Source organism: Canis lupus, chromosome 1, assembly GCF_003254725.2.
Source record: "Canis lupus dingo isolate Sandy chromosome 1, ASM325472v2, whole genome shotgun sequence".
In the NCBI taxonomy this organism is placed as follows: Eukaryota; Metazoa; Chordata; class Mammalia; order Carnivora; family Canidae; genus Canis; species Canis lupus.
Genome location: NC_064243.1, coordinates 51,759,292 through 51,786,665, shown reverse-complemented (window position 1 = coordinate 51,786,665; position 27,374 = coordinate 51,759,292). Strand labels below are relative to the sequence as shown.

Genomic DNA, 27,374 nt, shown 5'->3' with positions numbered 1-27,374 from the left:
GTGCTGTGTTTGAAATTGTTTGTAAGATCTGCGTTATTGAAGAAAAGGTCCTGGTTTCTGTATGTTAACCACAGGAAAATATCAAGAAGCATTTCAGAGAAGAAAAAATAAAGGGGTTCTTGGACCTGCCGTTTCTGTTTTGTTGGCATTGAATTAAATTAGTGGTCGGCAACATGCTGTCATTCACTCTCTATCCCCCCCCGCCCCCCCCGCCCCCCCCCCCCCCCCCCCCCCGTTAAGAATCCAAAGGAAGCCCCAGATCTGGGGAGAAAATTTTCATGCTAATTAAACCTCACAGTTTGTTCTACGGGGGCCCTATCTGCACAGCAACCAGAAGCTTCTATGTGGCCCAGCAGTTTCAACCAGATAGCTCAGGAGCCAGTGTTCATGCTTTCAGTGGTCGGCCTCCAGCGATTTCAGCTGTAAAGTGCCTCTGATCCCCAGATTCTTACAAAGGAGATTTGCAAAGCCTGTAGTCTCTCCTTCCTAACTTAATTTAAACTGCACTTGTAATAAAAAGATAAGTGTGTGTACTGGCTTCCCTCCCCTCCAAAGGAGACATGGAATTCTGTGTGACCAGGATCCTTCTTGGGTCTGCCGGTTAAGTTCTAGAAGTAACCAAAGAACTGGATCAACCTCCTCTGTCCCCTTGCACCCCAGCTAGCAGCCATCCCCGGCCCTTTGGCTCCACCTGCTTTCCTCCTTCCTCCCTGGCCAGCCCCTCCCACTCGCCCCTGCAGGAAGGACACAGCTTCCTCAACCTCTCCTCATCCCTGCCGCCTCCAAAACAAACACAAATTTTAAAAAAAGGACAAAGGAGTTTTAGTTATAGAAAGGTCAGTTTTAAAAATTACAAACATTGGGAAAATTTACAAGGTTGCTAAAGAATCTCAGAAAAATCCAGCAGGGGTTCCCAAAGCCTGACCTCATTTACATTTCAATAGAGACCTGGGTCAACCCTTTCCAATGTTTCTGAACATTCTTATTAATCTTTTCTGTGGCTAGAGATTCCCTGGCGGCATCTTCTCTGTTACTGGGTGTGCTGCCCTCGCTCTTCGGGGATCCAGGCCCCGATCTTTGACCCTGTGACAAAGGGGTCCCTTTTTTCCCTTCTCTGGCTTCTCTCTCGGGCTTAAGGATACTGTTCTGACTCTCAGTTTGCCACCCTGGTCCCTAAAGGAGCATCTTCTGGTTGAGGTCTTGGGGATCTCTCCCCATTGCCTCTCCAGCCACATCTGAGACTTCTCCACTGAACCATTCTTCTCTGATCTTGCAGTGGCTTCCCTGCTCCTTCGGGATGTCCCCGTGCCTCTGGCTAGAATAGGATGTGGGTCTCTGTCATGGACTTAAAACTGGCCGAGGGTGGCCTGGATGGCTCAGCAAGTTAAGCAGCCCCTGTCTCCGGCTCAGATCACAATCTCAGGGTCCTGAGATCCAGCTCCTCAGGCTCTCTGCTCAGCAGGGAGTCTGCTTGTCCCTCTACCCCTCCCCTCATCTCATAAGTTCTCTCTCTAGCTCTCTTTTTCTCTCTCATATAATCTTAAAAAAAAAAAAAAAAAAAGCTGTCCCAGTGAGGTGGTACAATGATGAAAAGCACTGGCTCTGCTGCAATGTGGGGCGGATACCTTGATCTGAGCAATTCTCAATTTTCTTAGCTGAAAAATAAGGTACTAATAAAACCCACCTTGTAGTGTTACTGTGAGGATGAAATGGGGTAACAATGATCAAGGCTGGATGTAGGCTTGGAATACAGGGATTGCTCAATACATATTGACTATTGAGATTATTATCAACATCCAGTTACCACATTTAGATGGCTTACTCTATGAGGTCACGGAGAAATTGTCTCTGCCCTCAGGAAATTTGCTGGGTGGCAAAGGGAGCGAGTAAGCCCCAAATTACAAGCAATCGGCTATTAATGTGCTTGAAGTCCTTCATGAGTATTGAGCAAGGAGCAACTAGCTCCACCTGAAGACAGGAACAGGAGAAGATCATACAGGCATTCCCACCTGGGGAAGGTAGTATGTCCAGGCCGTGGTGATGGCTGGTCCTGCCCTTGCATGAACATGGCCAGCTCAGTAATGGTTCTCATTTAATGAACAGATCCAGGTTCTCCAGTAGTCCCATGTACTCAGTAGGAAAGAGCCTTCTGGAACCACCTCTGTGGACACCCATCATCCCTCAGCCTCAAGGTTGGGCTCCGGATGAGTCTTTCTCTGAGATGTTGTGCTTAACCCGAGGACCAGATGTATAAAACAACTTCCACTGACTGTTTCCCAAGTACCTGGCATGACCTGGGTCTTCACAAACGTCATGTCGCCTAGTCTCCCCCACAACCCTGTATGCTCAACCCGCTCTGTATCAAATACAATTTTGCAAACTTGGGCAAGTTTTGTACCTTCTCAGTGCCTCTATTTCTTCACTTCCAATGAGGATGTTTGTCTCAACCCCCAGGTTGATGAGAGGATCTGATGAATTCGTATGTGCAAAGCCCTTGGTGAAGATACAATAATGGTTGTTCTCATCCACTACATTTGTCTCTGGTTTCCAGCCCATTTGCAGAATCCTGGTAACTGATGAGGCAAAAATTGACAGCAATTCACCAAAATGATTCCTCTTCTCTCTGGGTACACAGCCAATGAACATTTCCCACCTCTCTTGAACTCAGGTGTGTCCATGTGATTGAATTCTAGTCAATAGAATATGAGCCAAGTGATAGGTGCCCCTTCCCAGCCTGGCCCAAGGAAGCGTCCCAGTGTCCTCTAGCATTGTCTGTCCCACTGGGGCCAGCTGGAAAGGAGGCTGGGGTCCAGAAGAGTCCCCAAATGACTGCCTGGAGAGGAGCCATTTTGCAGACCTCTTCACCTGTATAGTTCTGTTATCCAAATAAGAAACACACTTTTATTGTATTTAAACTAACATGCATTTGGCTAATAGCCTTGCTGCCCCTCACCGATACAACTCATATACCCTGAACTCAATGAAGGATCAATTCTGCGGTGAACTGTCCAAGCTATCATTGTCTCCCTAGCCAATTTCCCCTTACTCCTCCTCCCTTCCATGAAGAACCTTTCTCGTTTCAGAGGAAATCTGATGTGAATTTGGTGTGCCTTGACACCTCTGCCACCATCAGCAGGCAGTGCACACAGGACTCCATGCCCTTCCGGGCTATCCACCTGACCTAAGGCAGGCAGAGCAATCATTGCTACCACTCCCACCGACGCTTCAGGAAAACAGGCACTTCTCTTTTTTTGGTGGGACTGCTGGCTGCAACAGATGAAACTATTTTAAGGCTACAGTAGCGATGGTGATAATGCAGCATGGAAAGAGCTTGCCAAAGTAACCAATATGGAGAACAGAGCCAATCTGGAAGAACATTTCCTTATGACATCGTTTGAGCTGCTGCATTAATGTCTGATTCATATTTCCCAATTATCTTGGTCAGTGAACCTCCTTTTTGGTTAAGCTAATTAGAGCAAGTTTTCCCATTGTTGGGAACTACAAGCTCCCAATTTATCAGCTTCGCCTCTTCCCCCAGGTCCCCTGGGCCTCTGGCTCCACAGGCCCTGTCTCCCCTCCCCCAACACCTGCCCCTGAAAGCAGCTATCTTCACAGTATATAAAATATTAAAATTCCTTAAATAATCAATGACAATAACAGGCATGACTTCCACAGAGAGAAGAAGAGTATTAGTGACTCACATGTGGTCTCAACTGATAATGCTCATTCTTAGAGAGGGAGCCTGGCTATCTGTGCTAGGAAAACAAGATCCCATAAAAACAAACTCAGTAGGACTGCCCTCATTTTTTTTTTAATTCCATTGAAAATTTTTTTTTTTTATAATATCTCTTAAGGTAAGTGGTGCCCTTGGAATTTGGGGTTGCAAATTCCCTTCATAATATGTTGCCTTGTGATGGAATTTGACCAATAACGCTTCAGTGTTTTTCATTTAAAGCAACATTTAAAGTTACAACCGCAGAGATTTGTAAAATGGGAAATAACAATATAAATTAAAGTTAGTTATACAGGTTATCCTCCTAGCTTTCATGTCAGTCTTTCTGTCAAGTACAATATACCCCCCCTCCAATATTTGGTGGAATACTTCTATAAAATACATAATCCACTTGTCTCAGATCATATAAAGGATTATAGGCTTTTATCTTTGAATTTTATTTTGAAATTCTTAAACTGATTCTTTATAATAATGGGGAATTTTCGAAAGCTGCTAAACTTTTCACTCTCATTTTCTCAGCCGAGTTTCTTTCCCCATATTCATTTCCAGGCTTTGAGTTCATGAGCTCAGTGAAACCACACTTAGGATAAAAGACTTTTCTCTGGTTACCTTTATCTTCTTTATCTCCCTTCACTCCCCGTTGTCCAACACCTCAACACCTCCAAAATCAAGTGCCAGGAATTCTCACTCCATGGAGAGTCCTAGGCATGGAGTTTTTAAAAATCTTGTCTGCGGAGTTGGGAGAGGGGGGTGTCAGGGGTTACTGTTTAATGTGTACAGAACTCATGTTCGAGATGAGGAAAAGATTCTAGAAATATAGAGTGGTGAACAGCTACACAACACCGGTGTATTTAATGCCACTGAATTATATACATGTTAACACGAATAAAGTGGTAAGTTTTATGTATATTTTGTCACAATTTTAAAAATATATTTATTGGTTCATACTTCCTGTCTTGTGTATTTGTATGCATCACTAAATATAGATGCATCACTCCTATGGTTAGCAGCAACTTAGAAGAATGAAGAAGTCAGTCAAATATAAAGTGTAAAGCAATTTCATTCCTTAAAAAACTACAAGCTAGAACAAAGCATACACATCTTTTGCCAGCTGTCTTTGCAGACCGGCTCTGTGTGCTCATGCGCAGAAAAAAGCCAAGCCCCACGATGGTATTGACAAGAACAAGATGAATGACCCCCTGGAGACCATAGGGTTTGTATTCGAGTTTCCAGCACCTTTTCATCCTTTTGTCCCCCCTCTTGATTCACATGCAGATTAACCAGGGACCAACTCTTCACTAAATAAGCTTTTCACTCCAGTTTGGAAGGTAGAGGGAACATCTAAATATTTATGAGGCTCTTTCTCCCGGGTTTATGATGCACTCTTGTTGGCTGTTGAGGAATTACGTTAATGAATGCGTGCCTGTGCACACCGACACAGAAACCAGGCAAAGGGGAAAAAAACACACACACACACACAGTGCTTTGTCGGCACTCACCAAACAGTTCCCATGAAAAGGAAGAAAAGAGAGGGGGAGGAAGGGAGATTTAAAATCTGTTGCCAGGAGAGAAATAAATTGTTCGGGGCAACACAAAAGCAAGAACAAAGTTTCATCTTTGCTTTCTGGAGTTGCAAATGTAACTGTTGTTTCAAGTTGGTACAAATGTGAAGTAAAACATGCTGATGGTTTGAAAAAGAGGAACTGGCTGCCGGGCTCTTCCCTGTGATGAAGAAAATTAAGGACAGAGTTTCAATATTGGAAATGCATTGTTGATTAGAAAACAAACTAACCAACATTTTCTCTTAAGCACTGCTTTATACAAGTTCCTTCCAGACAAAACTATTTGGGTAGGAATCCATAAAAGGGTTGTCAGGGTTTTTATTGTACTGCCCATATATAGCCTCTTTCTTTTCTCTGTCTTTTCAGTGTCTTATAGATACTGTTTTCATTAGGCTAGCTAAATTTCACTTTATAGTGAATTCACTCTAAATGTATTTGCATGAAGTTAGACCTAGTTATGACTTAGGCTCTAAATCATCTTTAATTATAGGTAATCTTTATGATATTTTAATAGGTAAAATAATATATTAGCACACTGGAACTGAAATGCAGACATATTAATGGCCTTAATATCACACTGCCAGAAAGTCATCTTTGCAGCCCTTTAATCATCCTCCTGGTCTCCCCCTACAGTCCTGTTCTCCTGTGAATAAGAGAAGGCCACACCGAAGGCCACAGCAGTCAGGGCCCCACTCACCCAAGACTCTATAATTATCTGCAATACTTGTGCATCAGGATATGAGGCTTAAAAGGGTGCTTTTTTCCCCTCTTTTTTTAAAAAACATATTGCCCCTCAACTGGTCCTCGTTTTCATTTGTAGGTCATAATATACGGAAAGGCTAAGATTGTTATTTTCAAGAATTCTTGCTCAATTCAAAAAATACTTAGCCTGGCTCTCATCACCTGTCTTCACAGGGTACAAAAAAGGTTAAGAAATCCTACCTCTGACCCCACACAGCCCACACTGCTGCTCTGGCTGCAGGAGGGAAAGCAGAAACTAAATCTCCAACTTCCCTTTTAACATACAGAAGGCTTCTCCACACATTTTTGTGACCAACTGAAAATTAGTTGTTAAGTGTTAGTATTTATTTGTTTCTTTCACACTGGAGTAAAATACAGAGCATAGTCTCCCATTCCCCACCCCACCCCACCCCCCAAAAAAGCTGGTTACTTGATTAATAGTTATTTGAAGTACAGATAATAATGGTCTCTAGTCTATTTATGTAACTGTTATATAACCTAAACATTATATATTCTTAGCTTAAACCGGAGTGTCTTTAAGTCAGTGTCATCAATAAAAACTAAGACAAAATGTTCACACAGAAAATGCTAACAGTCTTTCGTCTGAGACACGGATGGGGAATGGGATGAACTCAGCACTATTCCATAGTCATCTATTACTTACTTGTCTGAATGAATAGGCACTTGGCTATGTCTAAGTTTAAAGAAAACTGTATCTAACTTTTAAAGAAAAATTTACTGAAACCTTCACAAAATTGTTCGAACTCCCTACCCCCACCAGGGGGAAAAAAAAAAAGACATTATTCAGAAGGTACTTCAGAAGGGCATTTTATGTATAACTTGGAAAATCCGTGTGAGTATTCAGTAGGTCAGTCCAAGTTCTCTCCCCTACTCGAGCCTCCTGGGACTGTGCAGGAGGCACCTGTCATCCAGAGGACACCTGCCATAAAGGGGCCACGCCCACAACTCATCACCAGGCCCAGGCTGGAACGGGCATCCCACACCCGATAGGCAGTGGAAGACAGCTGGGCTGGCCGTTCAAAGGCCACGGTAGAAGGCCATGCTCTGCATGGAGTTGAAGGTCTCCAAGAAAATTTCCCTTTACTAAAAACACATTCCTCATCAGTGTACTTCTTAAGATTCCCATAGTGATAAGCCTGTGTCTATCTGGGAGGATGCCATCCATTGTTAATCCCTGACTAGAAGTATTGTACTGGATTCACAGGAAAGATTATTGTACTGGATTAGCAAGGGGGAGAAAAGTGTATCTTAAAACAGAATTGGGGCACCTGGGTGGCTCAGTCTTAAGTGTCCAACTCTTGATTTTGGCTAAAGTCATGATCTCAAGGTTGTGAGACTGAGCCCTGAGTCGGCTCCAGGCTGGGCGTGCAGCCTGCTTGGGGATTCTCTTTCTCCGTCTGCCCCTCCCAGCTCAAAAAAAAAAGAGGAAAAAAAAAAAAAAAAACAGCCCAAGAACACAGAATACACTAAGGGAGGAAAAGGTCAGGCCATTGCAACAGTGTCCTGTAGAGGAACATTCTAGAATGTACTAGAACATGCTAGAACAGGGTTCCCTGGGAACCCAAGATACCTTTTGGGGGTAGGGGAGACTAGCACATAAAGGTGACAGCTAGCAGGCTAGAGGAAGCTGAAGAAAAACTATGGACAGTGCAGAAGTTTGTCCAGGAAAATGAAAATTTTCTTTTTACCTGCAAATTTTTAAAAATATGTCTTAATGATATAATCCACCATAAACAAAACAAGTAAACTGATATTCTCATATACTAATAATAGTACTATAAATTGAGAGGAGTTTTCTGCAAGATAATTTGTTAACCTATACCACAGAATTTGGGATTTGTTTGCCTTCAGGCTATAATCTCATTTCTGGGAATTTATTTTACATAAATAATCATAGGTGGGTAAAGATATAGCAATATTATTTCTAATGAGGATTTAGAAGAAAAAAATTGCATCTTATTATTTATTATTTTGTTATTATTTTTCCTTAGCTGTATTTTCTATAATCATGAATTAATTATATAATAAGAAATAAAATTTGTTAAGAAAAAAGTTTGTCCTCTGTCAGCAGATTTCTTGGTGTCTCATCAACTGAGCGTCCCTTCCAGGAATTTCATGGAAACTACTCCAGTATCACAGAAATGCTCAGGTCCAGGGATGTATGGAAGAACTATGTGCCAATATGCTTAAGAGAGTGTCTCTCCTGATGTTAAAATAAAACATGTGAAATGTCAGTGAAACAGTCATGTTTTGAGAAATGTTGACAAAATTGGAAATTTTTAATTATTTCAAACAGAAATATGTGTGTATTTCTGAAAACAGTTTATAATTCTCACTTGCTTTTTTAAACACAACCAAATTCACACCAAATGGAGGCAACACTCAGCATTTACACTCTTAACAACCTGCAGACTTCCTCTTCTATCTAACCTCTCTGCTTTTCCTAAGAAAAGCAGTTCCTTTCTTTACCATCAGGTTTCATGCAAACAGAAAAGCATTGCAGGACATGGTCTTTTCTCAAACCAGAACTGACCCGAATCTGTATTAAAACAGCAAGGAACAAGTGAGATTGTCTATTTGAAGTCTTCACTCAAAACTGAAATGTTAAAAATCCCAGTTTTATATTCAGTATCATTCTTCTCAAGGGTTTATCTCTCAGTATAATTTTTGTTTCTCAAACATTTTCAAATATTTGATCCTTGAAACCTTCACCCAACTCATTGCAAAGTTTAGAAATACTGCCTATTTCAGAATGTTTACACATAGTTCTCAAACATGATAGGAACAGGCCGACCAGCCCCAGCTGTTTTCATGGAAGCCTGGGGAGAGGCTGCTGGTACACATCGTGATATTTTTCCAACCTAAAACTGTTATTTCCCTACACTGAGACACATGTTTCACGGCTGAGCCTAAATCCAAATTGAATTTAAAAGTGTATTGGCTAAGTGCCAAATGCAAGACGACCCTGACCTGTCTTCCACTGTCCTCTGACAGTATATGCACATACTGACTCTTCCACAGAAAAGCTGGTTTGTAAACGGGGAAAAGCTGTCCAAGAAGTATTTACACAATGAAATAATCTTTTATTTTGCCCATACTGACAACCAACCCAGTCAGTTCGTTAAAACATTTTCTTTTTAATATTTGATGAGTTTACTTAGTCAGTTGCCTGGTTTGTTTATACCGGTTAGTCGTTATCTACATAGATGAATCTCAAATCTGAATTCTCATGATCTGAGGAGGAATTCCCATTGAGTAATGTGGTAAGTGACGATCACATCACTGTGATCAGTGTTTGAACATATCGTTATCGAGTCCTAAATGCTTCCAGGGGCCGCTGATTATCAAAGAGCCCCGGGCTTCTGTGTTTCCATCCCTGACCATATGATGACAGCAGTTCACCTTTGACCGTTTTGTATGCCGGATTTCCTGAACCAGCAACAAAAAACAACTTCAAAACCCGTGATCCATCCTAGCGTCTTACTCATTTCACCCCAGTACGGGACCCCACAAAGACGTGAAAACCAGATCAGATCACATTTGGAGCCTACCAACCTTTGCTCCTTGCCTTCAAGGAATGTTTATGCCTTTTAAAGACTAACTATAATTTAGCTTTGTTATATAGCCTTTTTTCCACCACTTTAGTGCCCACCATCAGTTTTTCCAGTGAACAAATTAGTGCCCATTTTTGGATTTTCTTGATTGTTAAAACCCATTGATATAAGAGAAAATGAGGAATAGGGCTTATGTAAGCCTTAATTTTCAGCGTGATTCATCTATAAAACCATTCAGTCTTCCTAAACTATGTGAATGGAATTTGTTTGCATAAATCTAATTCCACCAAAGGCTTCTAAACTGTGAACTAATTACATGATCTAATTTTGGAGCTTTTCCAAAGTTAATCTCTAAATTAGTTATCTTTTGCTTTTCTTTTATGTGTCATCTTGCTTTTTCACATTTCATTAGGTATCAAAACCAAGAGAGACAAAGTACAAGCTATTTATATTTTATCAAGTCTCAAGATAATGGAAAATATTTTATCCCAGTTAGATCTACAGAAGAGAGCAGTGGTGGATCCTAAACCAATGTTTTGGCACAGAATAAAAGTGCAAATAATTATGGGCAGCGATATCTTCTTTGTAAAGAAGCACTTTTTACAAATAATTCTAAGAAGGACAGTTATTTCACCATATTTGATTTTCATCTTTCATTGAAATGGACCTTTCCATTCAGGCACGTCTATGTGTGTTGTATGTATGTTCGGACGTATGGTGAGGTGTGGTTAGAAGGAGCGTTCGGTGTTATTTAAGAAGACATGGGTTCAAGCCCCCCGTCCCATCACTCCCTGATTGTTTGAGAGCAGGGACGTCACCTACCATCTCATCAACAGTTGGGGTTCACAGTGCCTTCCCAATCTGTTTCAAGGGCTTGTCATAGAAATCAAAGTAGATAGTATATGTGAAACTTTATTGATTACATGTGTAGGTGCCTAATGACACTACCGGTGAATGACATAGTTGTAACAATAACTCAACATAGGATCTGGGGCAACTTACTTAACTTCATTGAGCCTTATTTCTTCTTATACAAGAGTAGATTATAAAAGGGTTGTGGGGCATAGAAGTGACACGGATCACAGTAGAACCAGAAATTTGGACGCTCAGAAGACTTTCTCTTTTCTCACTGTATACTGTTCTCTCTCTCTTTTTTTTTTTTAATATGTTATTTATTTATTCATGAGAAATGCAGAGAGAGAAGCAGAGACACAGGCGGAGGTAGAAGCAGGCTCCATGCAGGGAGCCCGATGTGGGATTTGATCCTGGGACTTGGATCACACCCTGAGCCAAAGGTAAACGCTCAACCACTGAGCCACCCAGGCATCCCTCACTGCATACTGTTCTTAATTTTTTCTTTCTTTTTTTAAAGATTTTATTTATTTATTTGACAGAGAGAGCACAAACAGTGGGAGCAGGAGGCAGAAGGAGAGGGAGGCAGAGGGAGAGGGAGAAGCAGTCTCCCTGCTAAGCAGGGAGCCCGATATGGGGTCTTGATCCCAGGACCCTGGGACCATGACCTGAGCCGAAGGCAGATGCCCAACCAACTAAGCCACCCAGGTGTCCCTGTTCTTAATTTTCTTAAACTTCCTACACGTGGCTGGGACACAGAGCCACCAGCATCTCCTGCCCCCTACCGCACTCCACACATCTCACACTTTTGCCACAAGAAGAAAAATTAAAACTAAATTGCCCACCTCTTCATCCCAAGCCTGATCACAGTCGAAAAGTCCCTGAAAAAGACTCTGAGGGTCACCTCAATTCAGGTCAGGTGCCCTGGCTGGGAGCGTGTCACCAGGAGCCTGTGGTTGGAGTGAGAAAGAAGCAACTTTCCCTAAGAAAGGAGGTGATCCTCCCAGAAAGGAGGAAGGGTCCCAAGCAGTCAAAGTGGTAGGTGCTCCCAAAGCACAGAAGGTTGGCAGAGCGATGACCTTTCTGCCATTCTCTGGTGAAGGTGACCTTGGGCTCATGGGTGAAGCTGTCAGGTGACAAACAAAACCGTCTCCAGTCTTCTGTAGCTGGCGTGAGGAGCAAATTACAGAATTAATTTAAAGATGCCTTCAGGGGCACCTAGGTAGCTCAGTGGTTGAGCATCTGCCTTCGGCTCAAGTTGTGATCCAGGGGTCCTGGGATCGAGTCCTGCATCGGGCTCCCTTCAGGAAACCTGCTTCTCCCTCTGCTGTGTCTTTGCCTCTCTACCTGTGTCTCTCATGAATAAATAAATAAAATCTTTAAAGAAAAAAAAGAAGTTTAAAGTGCTAAAACACTAAGAGGTAGACTAACTGATTCTAGTTCTCTCGCTACATTTTGTCTGGAAACTAAACAGACTATCTAAACTATCGATTATCTCCATTGATAATCTCATAAAAGTACAGAGCCAAGGATTAGAACCATTCTCTGATGCTATTTTGCTAGGAAACAGCACCACTTCGGAGTTTTTTCCTAGTTAAAATTGTATTCATCTCCTGTTAAATCATGCATGCGATTTACTTGGGGCTATTCCTGAAATTTTTTCAATTAGAAAAATGTAAATTACGAAATCCATTATTCATGGTGTACAGAGTTGACTGTGTTTTAGAGTATCACCTGAATAAACAACAGTAGAGCAACAACACAAATACAAACTCTGGTCCTACAGGAGTTTCAATGTCCTCCTTTTTCCTTCTAGGTCAATTTGGAGAGCTTCTCCATTCCTGAACAATTCCCCTCTGGTGATTCTTGTCAGCTGTCGGACCTGTTGTGTTGTGCAATGGCTGTGCCCATCCTATGTAGTTATCTGTAGCCCTGCGGTGGGGACTTACACCCCGTTCTTCTGTTACTTCAGTGCGTCAGCTAGATCCAGCTTCTCTGTGTGGCTCACGTAGGCCCTGTCTACTTGGAATATATGCCACTAATTTTTGACTGCCCATCCGTGGGATATGTCTGTCATATGCTTCAGGACCAAGCTGAATGTAATGCTCTGGGAGAGATCTTATTCTGTTGTCCCTCCGTCTTTTGGAGTGCTTCTTCATATGGGTGGGTATGTGATCTGAGCATATCCGTTGGCACTTCTCGGTGAGGTAGCATCCTGCATCTTCTCAAGGTGCTAGGTGTGCATGTTTTGTCTCCCCAAATGTAAAACCTTAGTGAATGCCAAGTTTCTTTGCAGGATGAGTGTGGAGACCTCCAGTACTGCCAGAAGAAAGGTATTGGTACGTAATTGTAAAAGTAGGACACACGGCAGGGAAGGTGGCCCCCTCCATCACTCTGCCCCACTCCCATGTGGACCTCGTACCTGATTGGGAGCTGGGGGTGGAAACTGCAGTAGGTTTGCCCTGGCCCTTGCCCTCCTGCGCCTGACCGTGGGGCCGTGAGAGGATAGAGCGTCTCCTGCCCGTGGTTGCAATGAGAGAGCTAGAGGATAAATGCTGAAAATAATATTCTGGGCTGAGGGCCAAGGTCATGGCCAACGAGTGTGTCCAAACCCTGTCATAAATTAAAGTAACTATCAGAAAACCGAGCGCTGAGTTCTGGAGCCAAAATGAGCGGTGCTGAGCCACAGAACAAGCCAAGAACGGAGAGAGGAAAGACGTGCAGCAGATCACACTGTCAAAGGTCAATGAAGCGCTCCTGCTCGCAGGCTGGCCAGGTCCGGGAGGGTGCCAGGCCCCTGCACATGCAGTAGGCGGATGTGTGCACGCTCATCTACTGGATCATTCCACCTGCCCCCAGGGATCCTCCAAGCAAACTCTGACTTAAAGTTCTTCACCCATAGGCAAGAAATTCTATTCTTTTGTTATTTTAATCCCCAAACGAGCCATGATACACACAGAGGCAATTTCAGGTTTAGTCATGTTACCTTTACCCAAACTGAAATCAGTCCCCATTTTTGCATAGCCCTATAGAACATCCAGGGTTCCCAGCCTGTCTAGAGAAATGCCCCAGCCGCAAAAGGTGCGAAGGCAGCGAGGCAATCAACACCATACGTACAAACGAGTTTGTGATTGCTCACTTGCTCCATGGGTGTGGAGGGGATAGGACTGCACGCTATTTTGTGACAGTTTCCATACTTATCTAAGTATCCATACACTTCCTGCTCTTCCCTCCTCTTCCTGTTGGGACATTTTTGTACATGCCCAGTGCCGTAAGATTCCAAAGGAAATAGGAGCGCTTTATGATGATCTAAATCAGCATCAAATTGCAAGGCCGGGCTTTCTGTCACATAGTCAGTCAATTATATCATAAAGACTAACCATACTCCTCAAAAAAAAAAAAAAAGAAAAGAAAACTTTTCAAAACCCAAGTGCAATCTGATCCCTTCTACAACGCCATTCATCTGTAACTGTACACTTGTCTTATACAATGGCAAAACCATATTGGTGCCTATTACTCAGCCACTAAACTTTTTAATTCTTTAAAAAACATTTCTAACAGAAAAATCAAATATATGGCTATTAAACATTAATTCTATCAAAATGTGAATGTGTCACTTAAGATGGGTGGAAGCCCAAGATTCTTTTTCATGCAGGGACCCGACCAAAGGATTAACTCTGGCACCTCTCTTTGTAGGTCATCCCTAGCACTCAATACCTAAACATCAAGGAAGAGAGGGTGCTTCCCTTCCCACCTCCCAGGCTTGACATTTTGGAGAGAGACTCCTTAGGTGATGGGGAAATAACAAAATGCACAAAGCAGGGCCTAAAAACGAGGGAAGGGAAATTCTCCCTCAGCCCCCAGCACTGGGGCTGCTCCGGGGTCGAGGCGACTGTTACCAAATGCTGTGTTAGTTTGAGTGAACACCCACTTCGCTGTCCCAAGAGGAGGAGACTTATTCTGAGGGATGGGCAGCTGTTGACAGTAACTTTCTTTGGGGAGATGGAGCAGCTGCCAGAGCGGCAGATCAAAGGCCATTTGCTAAAATGCTAAGCACATTGTATTTGATGACTGGAGACCCACTTTCCAGTCTGTTTGCCTCTGCAGAGCTGGGACCTTGGGCACATCACTTCCCCGCCATGCACTTTCCTTACCTTTATGGCTCACGAATGCAATTATGTTTTCTCTAACCTCTTCAAGGTTACATTCTGTAATTACAGCAACCAAGACCAACAAGAATGCTGTTAAGATTATTATGTGACCAATTGATTGTCAAATGTGAATTGAAGAATGGATTCCAATGGCATCTGAAGCATTATTTCGGTAGGTAGCCTGTAGGACCACCCTGAACTAGATCCTTAACAATAAACCGATAAACCCCATACAGCAGAGGGAGTACCCTATTATATGAATAAACTAGTACAACAAACCAGACCAGATTGTTTTATCTTATCAAGGAAAGCAGTAATTTCTTGAGCACCTACTGTGCTAGACATTGTGTTAAACCTTCTACATCCATCCCTTTATTTAATCTTTAGAACAAGCCTGTGAAATTATTACCATACCCATTTTAGAGATGAGGAAAGTCAGCTTCAGGGAGACTGAGTAAATTTACTCATATCACTCTGCTCAGACTCAAAGTCATGCGCTCTGACTCCTTCCTAATATTTTTCAACACTACCCTCCTGCCCACTCACCAGGAGATCATAAAAACCGGCAGTAACAAGGATAGTAATCATCGCCTCCTCAAGTGTAGGAACTTTGGTTTGATTACAGATCTTGACTTGTGCTGAGACTGAAGCCTGCACAAAGCGGTCATCACTACAAATCTGTTAAATGAAAAGTAACCACCCTTCACTGGCAAGGTTCCTGCCTTCTTGGCATTAGTGTCTCTAGAGCAGCACTGTCCAGTAGAATTTTCTGCGGTGATAGAGATGTTCCTCATCTATATTGTCTGACTGGTAACCACATGCAGGTATTGAGTACTTGAAATGTGGCTGGTGGGTGAAGACAAAACACTAAATTTTATTTCATTTTAATAAATTTCATTTGAAATTGCCACATGTGACTAGTGGCCTCCATGGTGGACAGTATGAGTGTCAGGTAAAATATGGGTAAAATGCTCACCATACAGTCAGAATGTAGGCTTAGCAGTGAGAAAACAGGGATACTTTGAGATTGATAATCTCGTCCAACGACTCGTTGACCTGGAAGGGGTAAAATCCATGATTCAAACCTGAGTTTTTCTGATATAACCCAAACCCAGACCTTGTCTACCAGCTTCTTGTACAATATTACAGAAAGAAAAGAAAGAAAGAAAGAAAGAAAGAAAGAAAGAAAGAAAGAAAGAAAGAAAGAAAAAAGAAAGAAAGAAAGAAAGGAAGGAAGGAAGAAAGAAAGAAAGAAAGAAAGAAAGAAAGAAAGAAAGAAAGAAAGAAAGAAAGAAAGAAAGAAAGATAGATTCAGGAATCTTGGGCTAAAGCCCCCAAAGTGTGAAATGACCATCCCTCAATTTGGAATGTCTTCACATGGAGAACTTGAATGTCCTTTGGAAATGGAATCCATTGTTTGTTGATGGAAATTCATCAGATAAGGAACTGGGACAGCCGAAAGGCATTCGCCATCCAGCACTGGCGCTTGGGCCCTACCATTACGGGGAGTCCACAGTGCTCGTTCACGTCCAGTTTACCTGTAAAAATAAAACTGCAGTAGCAACAGGAAGGCCGACAGTGATTCTAACATTGTACAGAAGGACAAGTGAGCAATTGACAGGGAGCATTTCTGCTATCGCTATGAAACAGTATTTCTGAACCTTCTTCACTGACGTCTCCCTAAGATGCCTCTTCAGACATTTCTTCCTAAGTTTTAGTATCACAGAAACGCTGTTTATCAATTAACTCACTATATGTTTATCTGTGCTTTAAACATAAAAATAATGTGATTTTTGCTCTGCGAGAATCAATTCTCCTCCCCTTGTAGGGGGTAGGGATGATAGCACCTTGGCCAAGAAAGTTCTAGAATGAATGAACTCTTCTTGACTCTGAAAAGAAACCCAATGGAAAAAGCCTGAGCTCCAGTCAGGCAAGCCTTAGTTTTTAGTCCCGCCTCCACCTCTTAGGCAAATTAATTCATCTTCTTAAGCTTCTGTTTTGCTCATCTGTAAAATGGGGATAAAGATATTCTCTCCATCCTTGAGCTGTTGTGAGCCTTAAGTGAAGTATTGAGCATTCATTAAGAATTTGTGGCATTCAAGAGCTTCTCTCTAGATGTTAGCCAGTTTCACTACTTTTATTAACACAGAAACATTCTGGCAGTGCGGCCAATGTTCAGATCTCTTGTTTTCTAGAGGTTACCATGTTGGATTCTTTAACTTTGAGAAGGGTCTTTCTAATGTCTAGGAGCAGCCACTTCTTTCAAGGTGAATTTCATAGGAAATCTTACAGGATGTCTTCCTTATCCCGCTCAAGACATATCTTCCAAACACTCATGAAGGCCCTTCAGAGCTGATGAGGCTGAGATCACAGACAGCATTTGCCTGATATAAAATATGCACAGTAACACGGTCTTAATTAGATGTACATGTCTCTGAAGATATAAATAAATGCTTCCTTTTTGATATGTCTGACTTAATAGCCTAATAACAGGGGAATGTTGCTGAAATATAATTCAGGGGGTGAGGGAGAAATTAATAAACTCAAATATTTAAAGCTCAACAGCAATTAACAACCCATTTAAAACAAATTTCCGAATTTTAATTTTATTTATCCTTATCCAACCAGGACTGAGCCTAGGGTTCATCATTATTCATTTTCAGACCTAACAGGGTGCTCTGCCCTTTGCTTGGGAGGCACTTTCAAATTCCATTATGTGGGGGCAGCAGACCATGAAGCAGGCGATGGCAGAGGGTGGAAACTCAGAAATCCCACCTGGGCTGCCGGGGGCACAGCATTTCCCATTTCCCCGTTTACTGTTTTTCCTTCTCTCACCTCTTCGGAAATTGGATATTAATCTTTGTGCTGCCAGTTTAGCTACACACATACACCCACACACAAAAACAGAACACTTTTTTCTGCAGGGTCCTTATCAGAGAATGTCCACGTTGGTGACCTCTGGTCAGCTAAGGCATCGCCTGAGTTCTCACCTCCTTCATGTGCACATGGAAGGGGTGTGAAGGTGAGTCTCCAGCATGGGTAGTCAGTAATCATCCTGAGGTGAAATCCCCACCCCCGGGGTGACGAAGGGTACAGTGGGCTTGGGGATTTGGTGTCCTTCCCATCAGTACCTCTCTACATCAGCTGGGACAAAGACAGAGGATGGGAGATGGAGTAGGCAAGGGACATGTTAGCCAACGTGCAGTGGAGGCTCTTCCTAAAAGAGGATCAGCCTAGTGTGGGGGTGTTGGGAGCACACAGGGCTGGCATTCTCAACAAGTATATGTTATGTATGGGCCCCTTGAAAGAAGGTGGGCAAGGGCCACCCTGAGAGAGAGAGCAAATGAAGAGCACATGCACACGCTCAGCCTTCCATGTGTGTGGAGGTTGAAGATGAAGAGACCCTTGCAAGGGCGGCACCTCTGGCCAGAGACCTGGCCCTCAGCACTCCGTTACTTTGGACAAACCAGGGACCCTTCTCTGTGAACCCCACCACACTGCACCAGTGGGCCACCTTTGCCACTTCGCTTGGACTACCTGAATCTGCCCATTCGGCCTTAGCTGGGGGTCTCTTCCAATTAGCTTCTCTCTCCCAAGAATTGGGAACTGGAATGAGAGGTGCCCACTCCCCACAGCTCTGCTGACTGAGGTGAGGCCAATCGGGAAGCTAGAATTGATGTTAGGCAGGGTGGCCTTCGTGAGCTGTCCCACAGAGACAAGGAAAGCTGGTATAGAGAGAAATGAAAAGAACAGAAAAAAACCTTTGATGAGCTATCAAGTGATCGCCTGCATTCTGAACGCTTATCAGTATCTGCTCTCGGTTCTTCATAGGACCTGACTGCGCTTCTGGCCCTTGGGGTCCATTCATCTCAGAATAAATTCCTCTTGCTTTTTGCTGGAACCCACGTGGGTCATGATCTGTGTACCAGTGAAACACTGAAATAGTCCTAGTGACCAAGGAGACCCGTGGACACCATTGGCTACTCCAGAACCTGGGCAAAGGCAGGGGACCTGGACACAGTTGATCCACAGCACACAGGAGGCTTCCCCAGTCACAAGCTGTAAGAATGGTAGGGAATGGGCCCTCCCTGGTCATTGGATGAGATAGCAGAACAGCCACCCTTTCAGAAGGGCAGCCAGCAAGAAGCAGTCTCGAGATCATGGGCTTTCCATCTAGGGTGGTGGACTCCTGGGGCTGCCACAACAAAGGACCACAACTTAGTGGTTTAACACAACAGAAATCTGATGTCTCACGGTTCTGGAGGGCAGAAGTCCAAAGTCATGGTGTCAGCAGGACTGTGCCCCTTCAGGGGCTCTAACCCAGCTTCCTTTCTCTGCATCTTCCAGCTCTGGGGGCTGCAGGTGCTCCTTGGCTTATGGCTGCACCACTCCAACCTCTGTCCCTGTCCTCATGTGACCTTCCCCTCTTCTTCCTGTCCCTCCTTTGAGTGTCTCTTGTAAGGAGACCTGTCACTTGATTTAGGGCCCACCCTGGTAAGCCAGGATGATCTCATCTCAAGATCCTTAATTTAATTAGATCTGCAAAGACCCTTTACCCAAATAAGGTCACATTCACAGCTTCCTGGGATTGGGAGGTGGGTCTATCTTTTGGGGGGCAGACATATGTTTGGGGCGGGCTGCTGATCAACACACTGCCGATGATAAATGGGAGAGGGAATGTTCATTGTTCAACATGAACCATGTTACCTTTCCTGTTACCTCATGGGGAATATTTGTTGTTTTTCTTTTAATTAAATTTTCTCATGCTACATAATGGCCAGTTTATTACCAGAGGGTTTTGTGCCAATCTGGCTGCTCTGGGAGAGAGGCACCTAGTTTCTCTCTGGGGGTCTGTGCCCAAACAATAAGATACTCCAAAAAGTGCCTGGACCAATCCAACTACAGGTTTCATTTGTCTCATCTTAGCACCAAAGCTTGAGGCACGAAGTCTCCCTTGAGGAGCTATGGGACAGGCATAGAGACAAGGAGACGAAGCCACCAGCCAAAGCCGGGCAGACCCGGAATGGTGCTGACACTGGCCAGGGAGTGACCCACAGGGAGCAAGACCAAGGCTGCTTCGGACAGGAGATGAGCAATTTGCCAGCTGACAGGGCCCAAAGGTAAATTAGTAGATCAAAATAAGCAGATGGAGTGGGGAATCTAGGAGAGGTATATTAAATTTTTCCTGTTAGTTCAGCCTCTGTTTATTCAAACAACTTTAAGTGATAAAAAGATATTTGACAGTTCCTGGGGTGGCTCAGAGAATTAACACAAGAACCAATGATCCACGTCTGGAACCAACACAGAACCCAGAGCAGATGCCGTCATTGACTGCTGCCATTTTGCAGAACTCCATCATGGACGTGTGCTGCTCTGATAATGCCCAGGCTCTCTCCCCTTTCAGGTTGCAGATACTGAAAGGTATCTGTCTCCAATCAAGTGTGAGAATGATCAGCCATGGTACAGGCATGGCGGCTGTGAATTGGAGAAGTCACCTCAGATGGGTCCGTGACAGGTGAGTGGGGGTGGCCTGGACACTGGACAGGGGTAGGTAGGGTGGAACCAGAGAACAGGAGCAAAGAAGCCAACCAGGGGTGCCTGGTCCAGAGCAGCACTTCTAAAACCATTTTGTTTAAGGACCTCTTCACACTCAAAAATTATAGAGAAATCCAAAGACACATAAAGATAAGAGACAAAGAGATAAACCAAAACATTGTAAGACATGAGAACACAAGCAGGCATGCCATTAGTTATTGGGGCCATGATGCCACCACACCTGGAGCAGCCACTGGAAGACCCCACTGCATTCTTCTCAGAGAAAGAGGGATGAAGGTCAGTGGCATCTTAGCGTTGTTACAAAGTTAATTCTGACCTTGTAGATCCTCTGAAAGGGCCCTGGAGTCCCCTCAGTGCCAGACCACATGGGAAACGGCAGGCGCAATGGTCAGGATGTGAACTCCAGGGCATGGAGGAAGGAAGAAGGGGCCAGGGGGCTGGGGTGCTGCCAGAGGATCTGGTCCATATTCAAACTCCACAAAAGCTGCATACTCTGGTCACTCAAAACACTTTGAAAACCACCCCATGATAGGACGATGTCACTGAGTTACTTGAATAACTCTGGTATAATGAGGATGAAATGGAAAGAATGTATTTTACAAGTTCCTGTGAGTCAAAAGGGTATTCCCCAGATTTTAAGTCTGTCTTCCTCAAACCACACCGGGATGTGTTACCTGAGGTCCAAGAAACATCTGCAGGGCTCACCTTCCCCTGCTTGGCCCTCTCCTCCTCTTCCTCCTGGGACCCCGCCCCCTGCTCCCACCTGTGGCTCTCTGGTTTCTTCCCTTCAAAGGGGGCAACTTTCAGTCTGGAGCCATTCTTTTTCCTTATCAATGAGTTACTGAGCGTAGCCATGCTGCCGATCCAGAGAGGTCCACGGAGCAGCCCTTAGGTTCCCGTCACCTGCCTCCCTGGATGTTCACTTGCTAACCAGAGTTACCTCTCATAATCCTACAAGTTTAGAGCCAAAGGGGTTGCAGAGCCATCTGCTTCAACGTCTTAGTCTACAGACAAGGACACAGATGGGAGGGGTCAAGGACTTACTCAGGTCCATGGCTGGATGTCCAGTAAGATGTGTCAGAGTTCTGTAGCCACCAAGCACAAAGGTATGCAGTCCCATCCCCCCCTCTCACTTCTGTTCATCAATAGCCCTCTGGGCAGATAGAAACCATCCACTTCTAGGTTTGTAAAATGCTTTGTGACCCAGAGAGAAAGAGCTTTACCTAAATAAACAGGTGAGTGACTATGTCTGAGAAAACGTTAGCAATATTTATGCTCTTCTAACGCACGTGGGCCTCTTGCTCCTTCTCCCAAGTTCATTCTTGTTAACCGTGTGGAAGGGTCCTCCAATGCCTAACAGGTCAGCTGATAGGGAATCGAGAGATTTGTATAATAAGGCACTCTTGGAGGCCAAAGAATTCTCCAGACTCGCAGGAATGAAGTTATTAAAGTGGAAAACTAAACTTACTGCTGCTAAGTTTCCACTGAGCCTCCCCCAAACCCAAAACCATGCTGTGTTGGGGTGCAGGGACCAGCCAGACCTACACAGCTGACTTCCCAGAACACACTGTGTGAGGACTTCGCAGAAAAGCTTCCCCTGGTCCGCGCGGTGCGGAGTGGCAGGCTCTTCTGGACCAGCTAACTCTTGTCACCTGAGACCAGAGAGGGAAAGTGATGTTCTTCAGGTCACACAGCTAATGAGTGGCCAGGCCAGAGCCTTTAGAAGCCCCTGGTCTGGGATCCCTGGGTGGCGCAGCGGTTTAGCGCCTGCCTTTGGCCCAGGGCGCGATCCTGGAGACCCGGGATCGAATCCCACGTCGGGCTTCTGGTGCATGGAGCCTGCTTCTCCCTCTGCCTGTGTCTCTGCCTCTCTCTCTGTGTGTGACTATCATAAATAAATAAAAATTAAAAAAAAAAAAAAAAAAGTCCCTGGTCTTCCTTCTACTACTGGAGCCTGCTCCTCTGATCCCACTGCTGCTGGCAGACAGTTCAAAATTAGATGTGACCTTGGATCTCAATGGCACCAGATTAGGAACCTCTGGGGAGGTGGGTTTTGCCAGCACGGCTCTTACACAGCCCCCTCTTACACAGCCCTGTGTGACAGACAACTCAAACCCACACATCAGCTCCCATCATCCCCTTGTTGGAAATTCTTCAGTGCCCTGTTCATTCAAGCATCTTATCCTGGCTTACACATACATGCCAGTAAGAGAAAAACACCTTATTGTTTTTTTTTTTTAATTTTAATTATGAAGAGAAGCAACATTTAAAATAATATAGGAACTTGGGCTCTTTCAGGCTACTGCTTTCTGAGGTGGTGAATGGGGTTAGTTTTCCTCTAACATAAGGGCTACTTAGGGGAAGTGGAGCTCATGATGGCCAACAAGGCTCTCCATGGTTTGATGTCCTCCAGATTCCTTGCCCTCTCCTGTGAGGGCACGAAGCCATCTCAAATCAGCTGGCATTTCCCAGATGTGACATGTTATTTCCTGCCCTCCTGGCGTCCTTAGCTCAGTGAGTCTCAGCCTGGGCACTATTGACATTGAGGCTGGGTGATTCTCTGTTGGGGGGACTCTCTTGTATACCATAGCAGCATCCCTGGCTGGCCTCTGCCTGCCAGAGGCCACTAACACCCCCCGAGTCATGACAATCAAAACTGTCTCAAGATCTTGCCAATGTCCCCTGGGGAGCAAAATCACACCCAGTCCATAACCACTGCTATAACAGGAATGGGCTTCTTGACACCTCACTGTCTAGCAAACCTACTTCTCTATTTTTTTTTAAAGATTTTATTTATTTATTAGAGACACACAGAGAGAGGCAGAGACACAGGCAGAGGGAGAAGCAGACTCCATGCAGGGAGCCCGATGGGGGACTCGATCCCATGTCCCCAGGCTTACGCCCTGGGCTGAAGGCAGTGCTACACCGCTGAGCCACCCAGACTGCCCTTACTTCTCTTTCATGCCTCAACCCAAACCTCAGGTCCACCACGAAGCCTCCTGGAACTGTCCTGCACAGTTCTCTCTCTCTCTCTCTCTCTCTCTCTGCTGATTACTGAACCTGATAAATTTGCACACACAACCCCTCTTGCTGCTCATTCCATGGCTATGCAATTGTCTGTCTCTCCCTACCCTTTGACCTCTTGGAGTTTTTCAACCTCTGGGAGATTATTAGACTATGAGTTCCTAGGGGTCAATGCTGATCCCTCCAAATCTATATCCTCAATCCTCAGCACTCTGAACAGTATCTCATCCACAGAAGGAGTTGAGGAAATGCTGAGTGAATGTACAGTCCATCATTCTATGCTGGTACTCTCTGGTGATGACTCCTCAAAGAAGCATCTCAATTACCTTCTCCTCTAAGATGACTACAAAGCTCAGCTATTGGCATAATCTCAGCATCGCTACAACACTTGATATCTGCTTGACAAATAACTTTGCCAAAGGAATAGCCCAGGTGTTAGTCATAGTCATAGTTATAGTAGTAGTAGGCCACCATATGAGGTCCTCTCCATGTTCTGGCCACCATATGAGGTCCTCTCCATGTTCTGGCAGGTGTTTTCACTCTGACCGCTGACCCTTATAACATTTCTGTGACCTATGTCTTATTAGCATCATTTTCCAGGTGGGAAGACTGAGGATCTGAGAGTATAATTCACAGATTCAGCATCCTGGTGACCCTGGGATTAGATCTATTAGATCCAAACCCCAGTAACTGCCCTGTCTTTGGTTTCCAAATTTTTATTTATTTCTAAGGGTGATTCTCAAAAAACAGTCATTTAAAATCTGAACGGCCTCAGTGTACCCAATGAGCAGGTTCCTGAAGCCCTGCTGCAATCTGTGTCACATCTTATCACTGCAACAACATCAAATTCTGTCAAAATATGGAAAAAAATCATTTTGATGCTGCATTTGCATATCCAAGGATTGGAGGATGGTTTGTATAATCAAATTATGTAGAGTTGTAAAAAGGGAGCATCATTTAAATAGCTTACAAAATTACTTTGAAGACGCACATTAAAATCTAAAGAACCCATCGCCTCCAAGATCTTTACAAAAAGTTAAATGCTAATTGATTATGACAGCTTTGTCTTTATCGCGGGCATCATTCCCATTCTACCTCGTCAGTACCGCAGCTCGACGATCACTCTATCCCCCATTCCTCTTCCAGCCACGTTCGTACTGTGCTATAATCACAGATGGAATTTATGCATGACTGGCTTTTCCCCCCTCTCCCCATAGTTGATCAAAAGGAGCAGCCTGAAAAAAAAAGAACCAGAATTTGCTGAAATTCTGATTTCTTTCAGCAGTTTTATAGATTGTATGACTTATCTTTTATTGACGATGCAAGATCTCTGGTCCCAGCATCTGTTCGTTGCATCTGTGGAGAAAGATAAATTCCCTTTTTCTTATGCCACTGAACCAAATTTAAGAGACAGACAACCACACAGGTCTTAAGAGAAAAGGACCGCAGCATACTCCTCTTCCTCATCCTGGCTACCTCTCTCCCGGTCCCTGGGAGGAGCAAGAGGTGGCTCGCCAGCCTGTGGGGTCAGCCAGCGTGAGGTCGGAGGCCCCGGAGATGGGCCGCTCAGGCTGGCCCTAGGTGCCTTCCCCAGATGGAGGGCCCAGGGGCTGTTGGTCACGAGCACAACCTTTTGGGAGGCTGCATTGTATACATTAAAAAAAAAAAAAGAATACCCTGCACTTCATTTACAATTTCTCAAACTTAAAGAATTGTGCCTGGTCACCCAGAGACATGATTATACATCACGGAACTTCATTATAATAATGGCTCGGGCACTCCAACCTCTTTCAAACCTCAGCTGTTCGATTCAGCCTCTTCAGCTCCATAACTGTTTATAAGATTAATAGACTCCGATGCATAATTGACTCTCCCACCTCGAGAAGAAAAGAGAGAGCAAGTAATCCCAGCCTTCACCAAAGTCCCAGCCCTACGGGGAGATGGCGAGTGTGTTCGTAGCTGGGTCCCGTTGGGGAACAGAGTAGGTTACCCGACAACAGGTGCTCTGGAAGGGTCCCCAGTCCTGTCCTTTCCTGGAGGCCTGAGTGGCTGCTGTGACACACAGATGTTGCTGCAGGGACCATGGGCCATCATTCAGCTCTGTGGCAGGCAGCAAAGCCTGGGTGGAAGCAACAAGAAGGGCAGGGAATCCCAAGGAGGAAGGAAGGGGAAGGAAAGGGAAGTGGGTTCATAGACTGGACAGTCTGTATTGGGGGAGCTCAGAGTAAGAGGGATGCCTGGGGCTGCTGGTTCCCTTTCTGGGGTCACACAATGTTGTACCAGGACTTGCAGAGGGACGCCCTTGGGCGGGATGTGGGATCCTCCTTTCAAAGCACGCAGAAGCTAGAGAGGATGGTAGGGCCCATCTTCCTAAGTGCCCACAGATTTGGAGCCTGGTTGCCACTGGTGTGGAACTCGGAGAGTCGGGAAATGCTTCCTGACAGAGCTGGAGGTTAAAGGGAACACAGGCCGTGGATGAGTGGATGGGGGGAAGCCCTGGTGACCTGGGCTGGAGCTGGGCTCAGAGGCAGGAGAGCAGACTTGCAGGGGCACCAAGAGGCACCTGGACCAAGGAGGCCTGGGCCGCACCAGGACCCAAACAGCTGGGCTCGGTCGCCATGGCAGGACGGGCACCCCCGCAGGGACCCAGGTCACCGTGGCAGGGCGGGCACCTGCAGAGCTGCGGGCAGAGCCAGTGTGGGGCAGGACTCAGCTGCTCAGTGATGGTGGGAAGAGGATTTCCATCACCCCAAGATGGAAATGGGAAGTTTCATTGCTAGCAGCTCTTACTACTGCTCTCCTCGTCTGACTTGTGCCTCTTCTCTTCTCTTGCCTTATTTTCACGTTCCAGAGAGATACCAGGTGGCTGGCAGTCTTACTGAAGAAGGAGGAAGGAAGGGGAGGAGAGGAGAGAAGAGGAGAGGACAGGAGAGGACAGGAGAGAAGGAAGGAAGGAAGAAGACAAAAAACCAAAACCACAACCACAACCACAACAGCCAGCGCAAACGAGGAGCCTGGAGTAGAGGGAGGGCCATCCTACCCCTGAATGCCAGGGAGCTGGCTCTGCTCTTCGAGAGGAGGCTGGACTGCTCTTTCCTCGCCGGCTGTGCTCCGGTCTCTGCCTTAGATAAGGGCCCTGCAGCTGGACTCGGGGCCCCCCTCTCCCCCAGCCCCCGAAGGCCCACCGCGGATTGCCAAGATAAGTCTTATCTGGGACTCGGTTTCCTGACCACCAAGTGACCTCGGGGTGAAGAAGGCCCACCAGGCTCATGGTAACGTGGCCGTAACCCTCACATTTGCTTGGGGAAACTGGCGCAAAGGAATAAAAGCACAACACGGGCTCGTAAGCTTGGTTGTTGGGTAGACGTGGACTCGCTCTCCTGTTCGTCTCTGGGAGACCCAGCCTACTTTCTAAACTGCACTTTACCGCATCGATTTAAAGGTACCAATGGATGTGTACAGTCCGATCCTTAGCGTGAAGACCCCGCCCTGCCTTGGAAACTCCGCATTTAATCTCTCCTGTCACTTTCAGGGATAAAGAAGCAGGCCCGATGGAGAAGGACCAGCATCAGTTTATTGACTTCTGAGAACTATTCACCTTTTGCAGAGAAGGGAAAAACCCCTCCTCGTATCTAGGGCCTGCTGGGTGCTAATTTGACATGGCAATGAGATAAAAGTTGGGCTCGGGCTGCCGTCAACCTCACCGGATCGGAATGCCGTCTACTTAGCATAGGAGTCAAACAATTCCCTGGCAATAGATTGCTTTCCACTTGTAGGTCTACTAAATAAATAGAAAAGTAATTAACAGTGTGCTATGGCAGATGTATCGGGGGAATTTCATTAGAGCAGAAGAACGGAGGGAATCAAGGAGCCACTTTGTATCCCACCATCCGGGGAAGCTTTCCTGCTGTCTCTAGGATGGACGTGTGATTTCTGCTTCTCTGCAATAACAGACATTTCTGAATCTCCTATGATCTCTTCACACCGATCCATGGGAAAAGAAAGAAAAAGAAACCCGTTAAGTGCCTGAGATCAGTCCACAAATAAAGAATTCCTCGCATTTTTCCATTTAGTTGTTTTGTCCCTGAAACCCGTGGATGGTTCTCTCCCTTTTGTTGTATTTTTTTTCTTTCCTTTTCAGTTTGCTCAATTATTAAATATCTGAATTTTGAAATGCTCA

The 27,374-nt window shown here is 44.9% G+C and overlaps 1 long non-coding RNA gene across 3 annotated transcripts; it reads left to right on the top strand.

Annotated features, from left to right (window-relative positions):
* The first annotated feature begins 343 nt into the window (after window positions 1–343).
* Window positions 344–27,374, top strand: LOC112644411 (uncharacterized). 3 transcript variants are annotated; one of them, XR_003126359.3, is made up of 6 exons: window positions 344–10,906; window positions 12,280–14,786; window positions 17,539–17,636; window positions 18,446–18,684; window positions 20,019–20,129; window positions 26,046–27,374. It is a non-coding gene; the product is annotated as an uncharacterized LOC112644411 (long non-coding RNA). The 3 variants fall into 3 exon arrangements; XR_004808374.2 differs by lacking the exon at window positions 18,446–18,684; XR_004808376.2 differs by lacking the exons at window positions 17,539–17,636; window positions 18,446–18,684.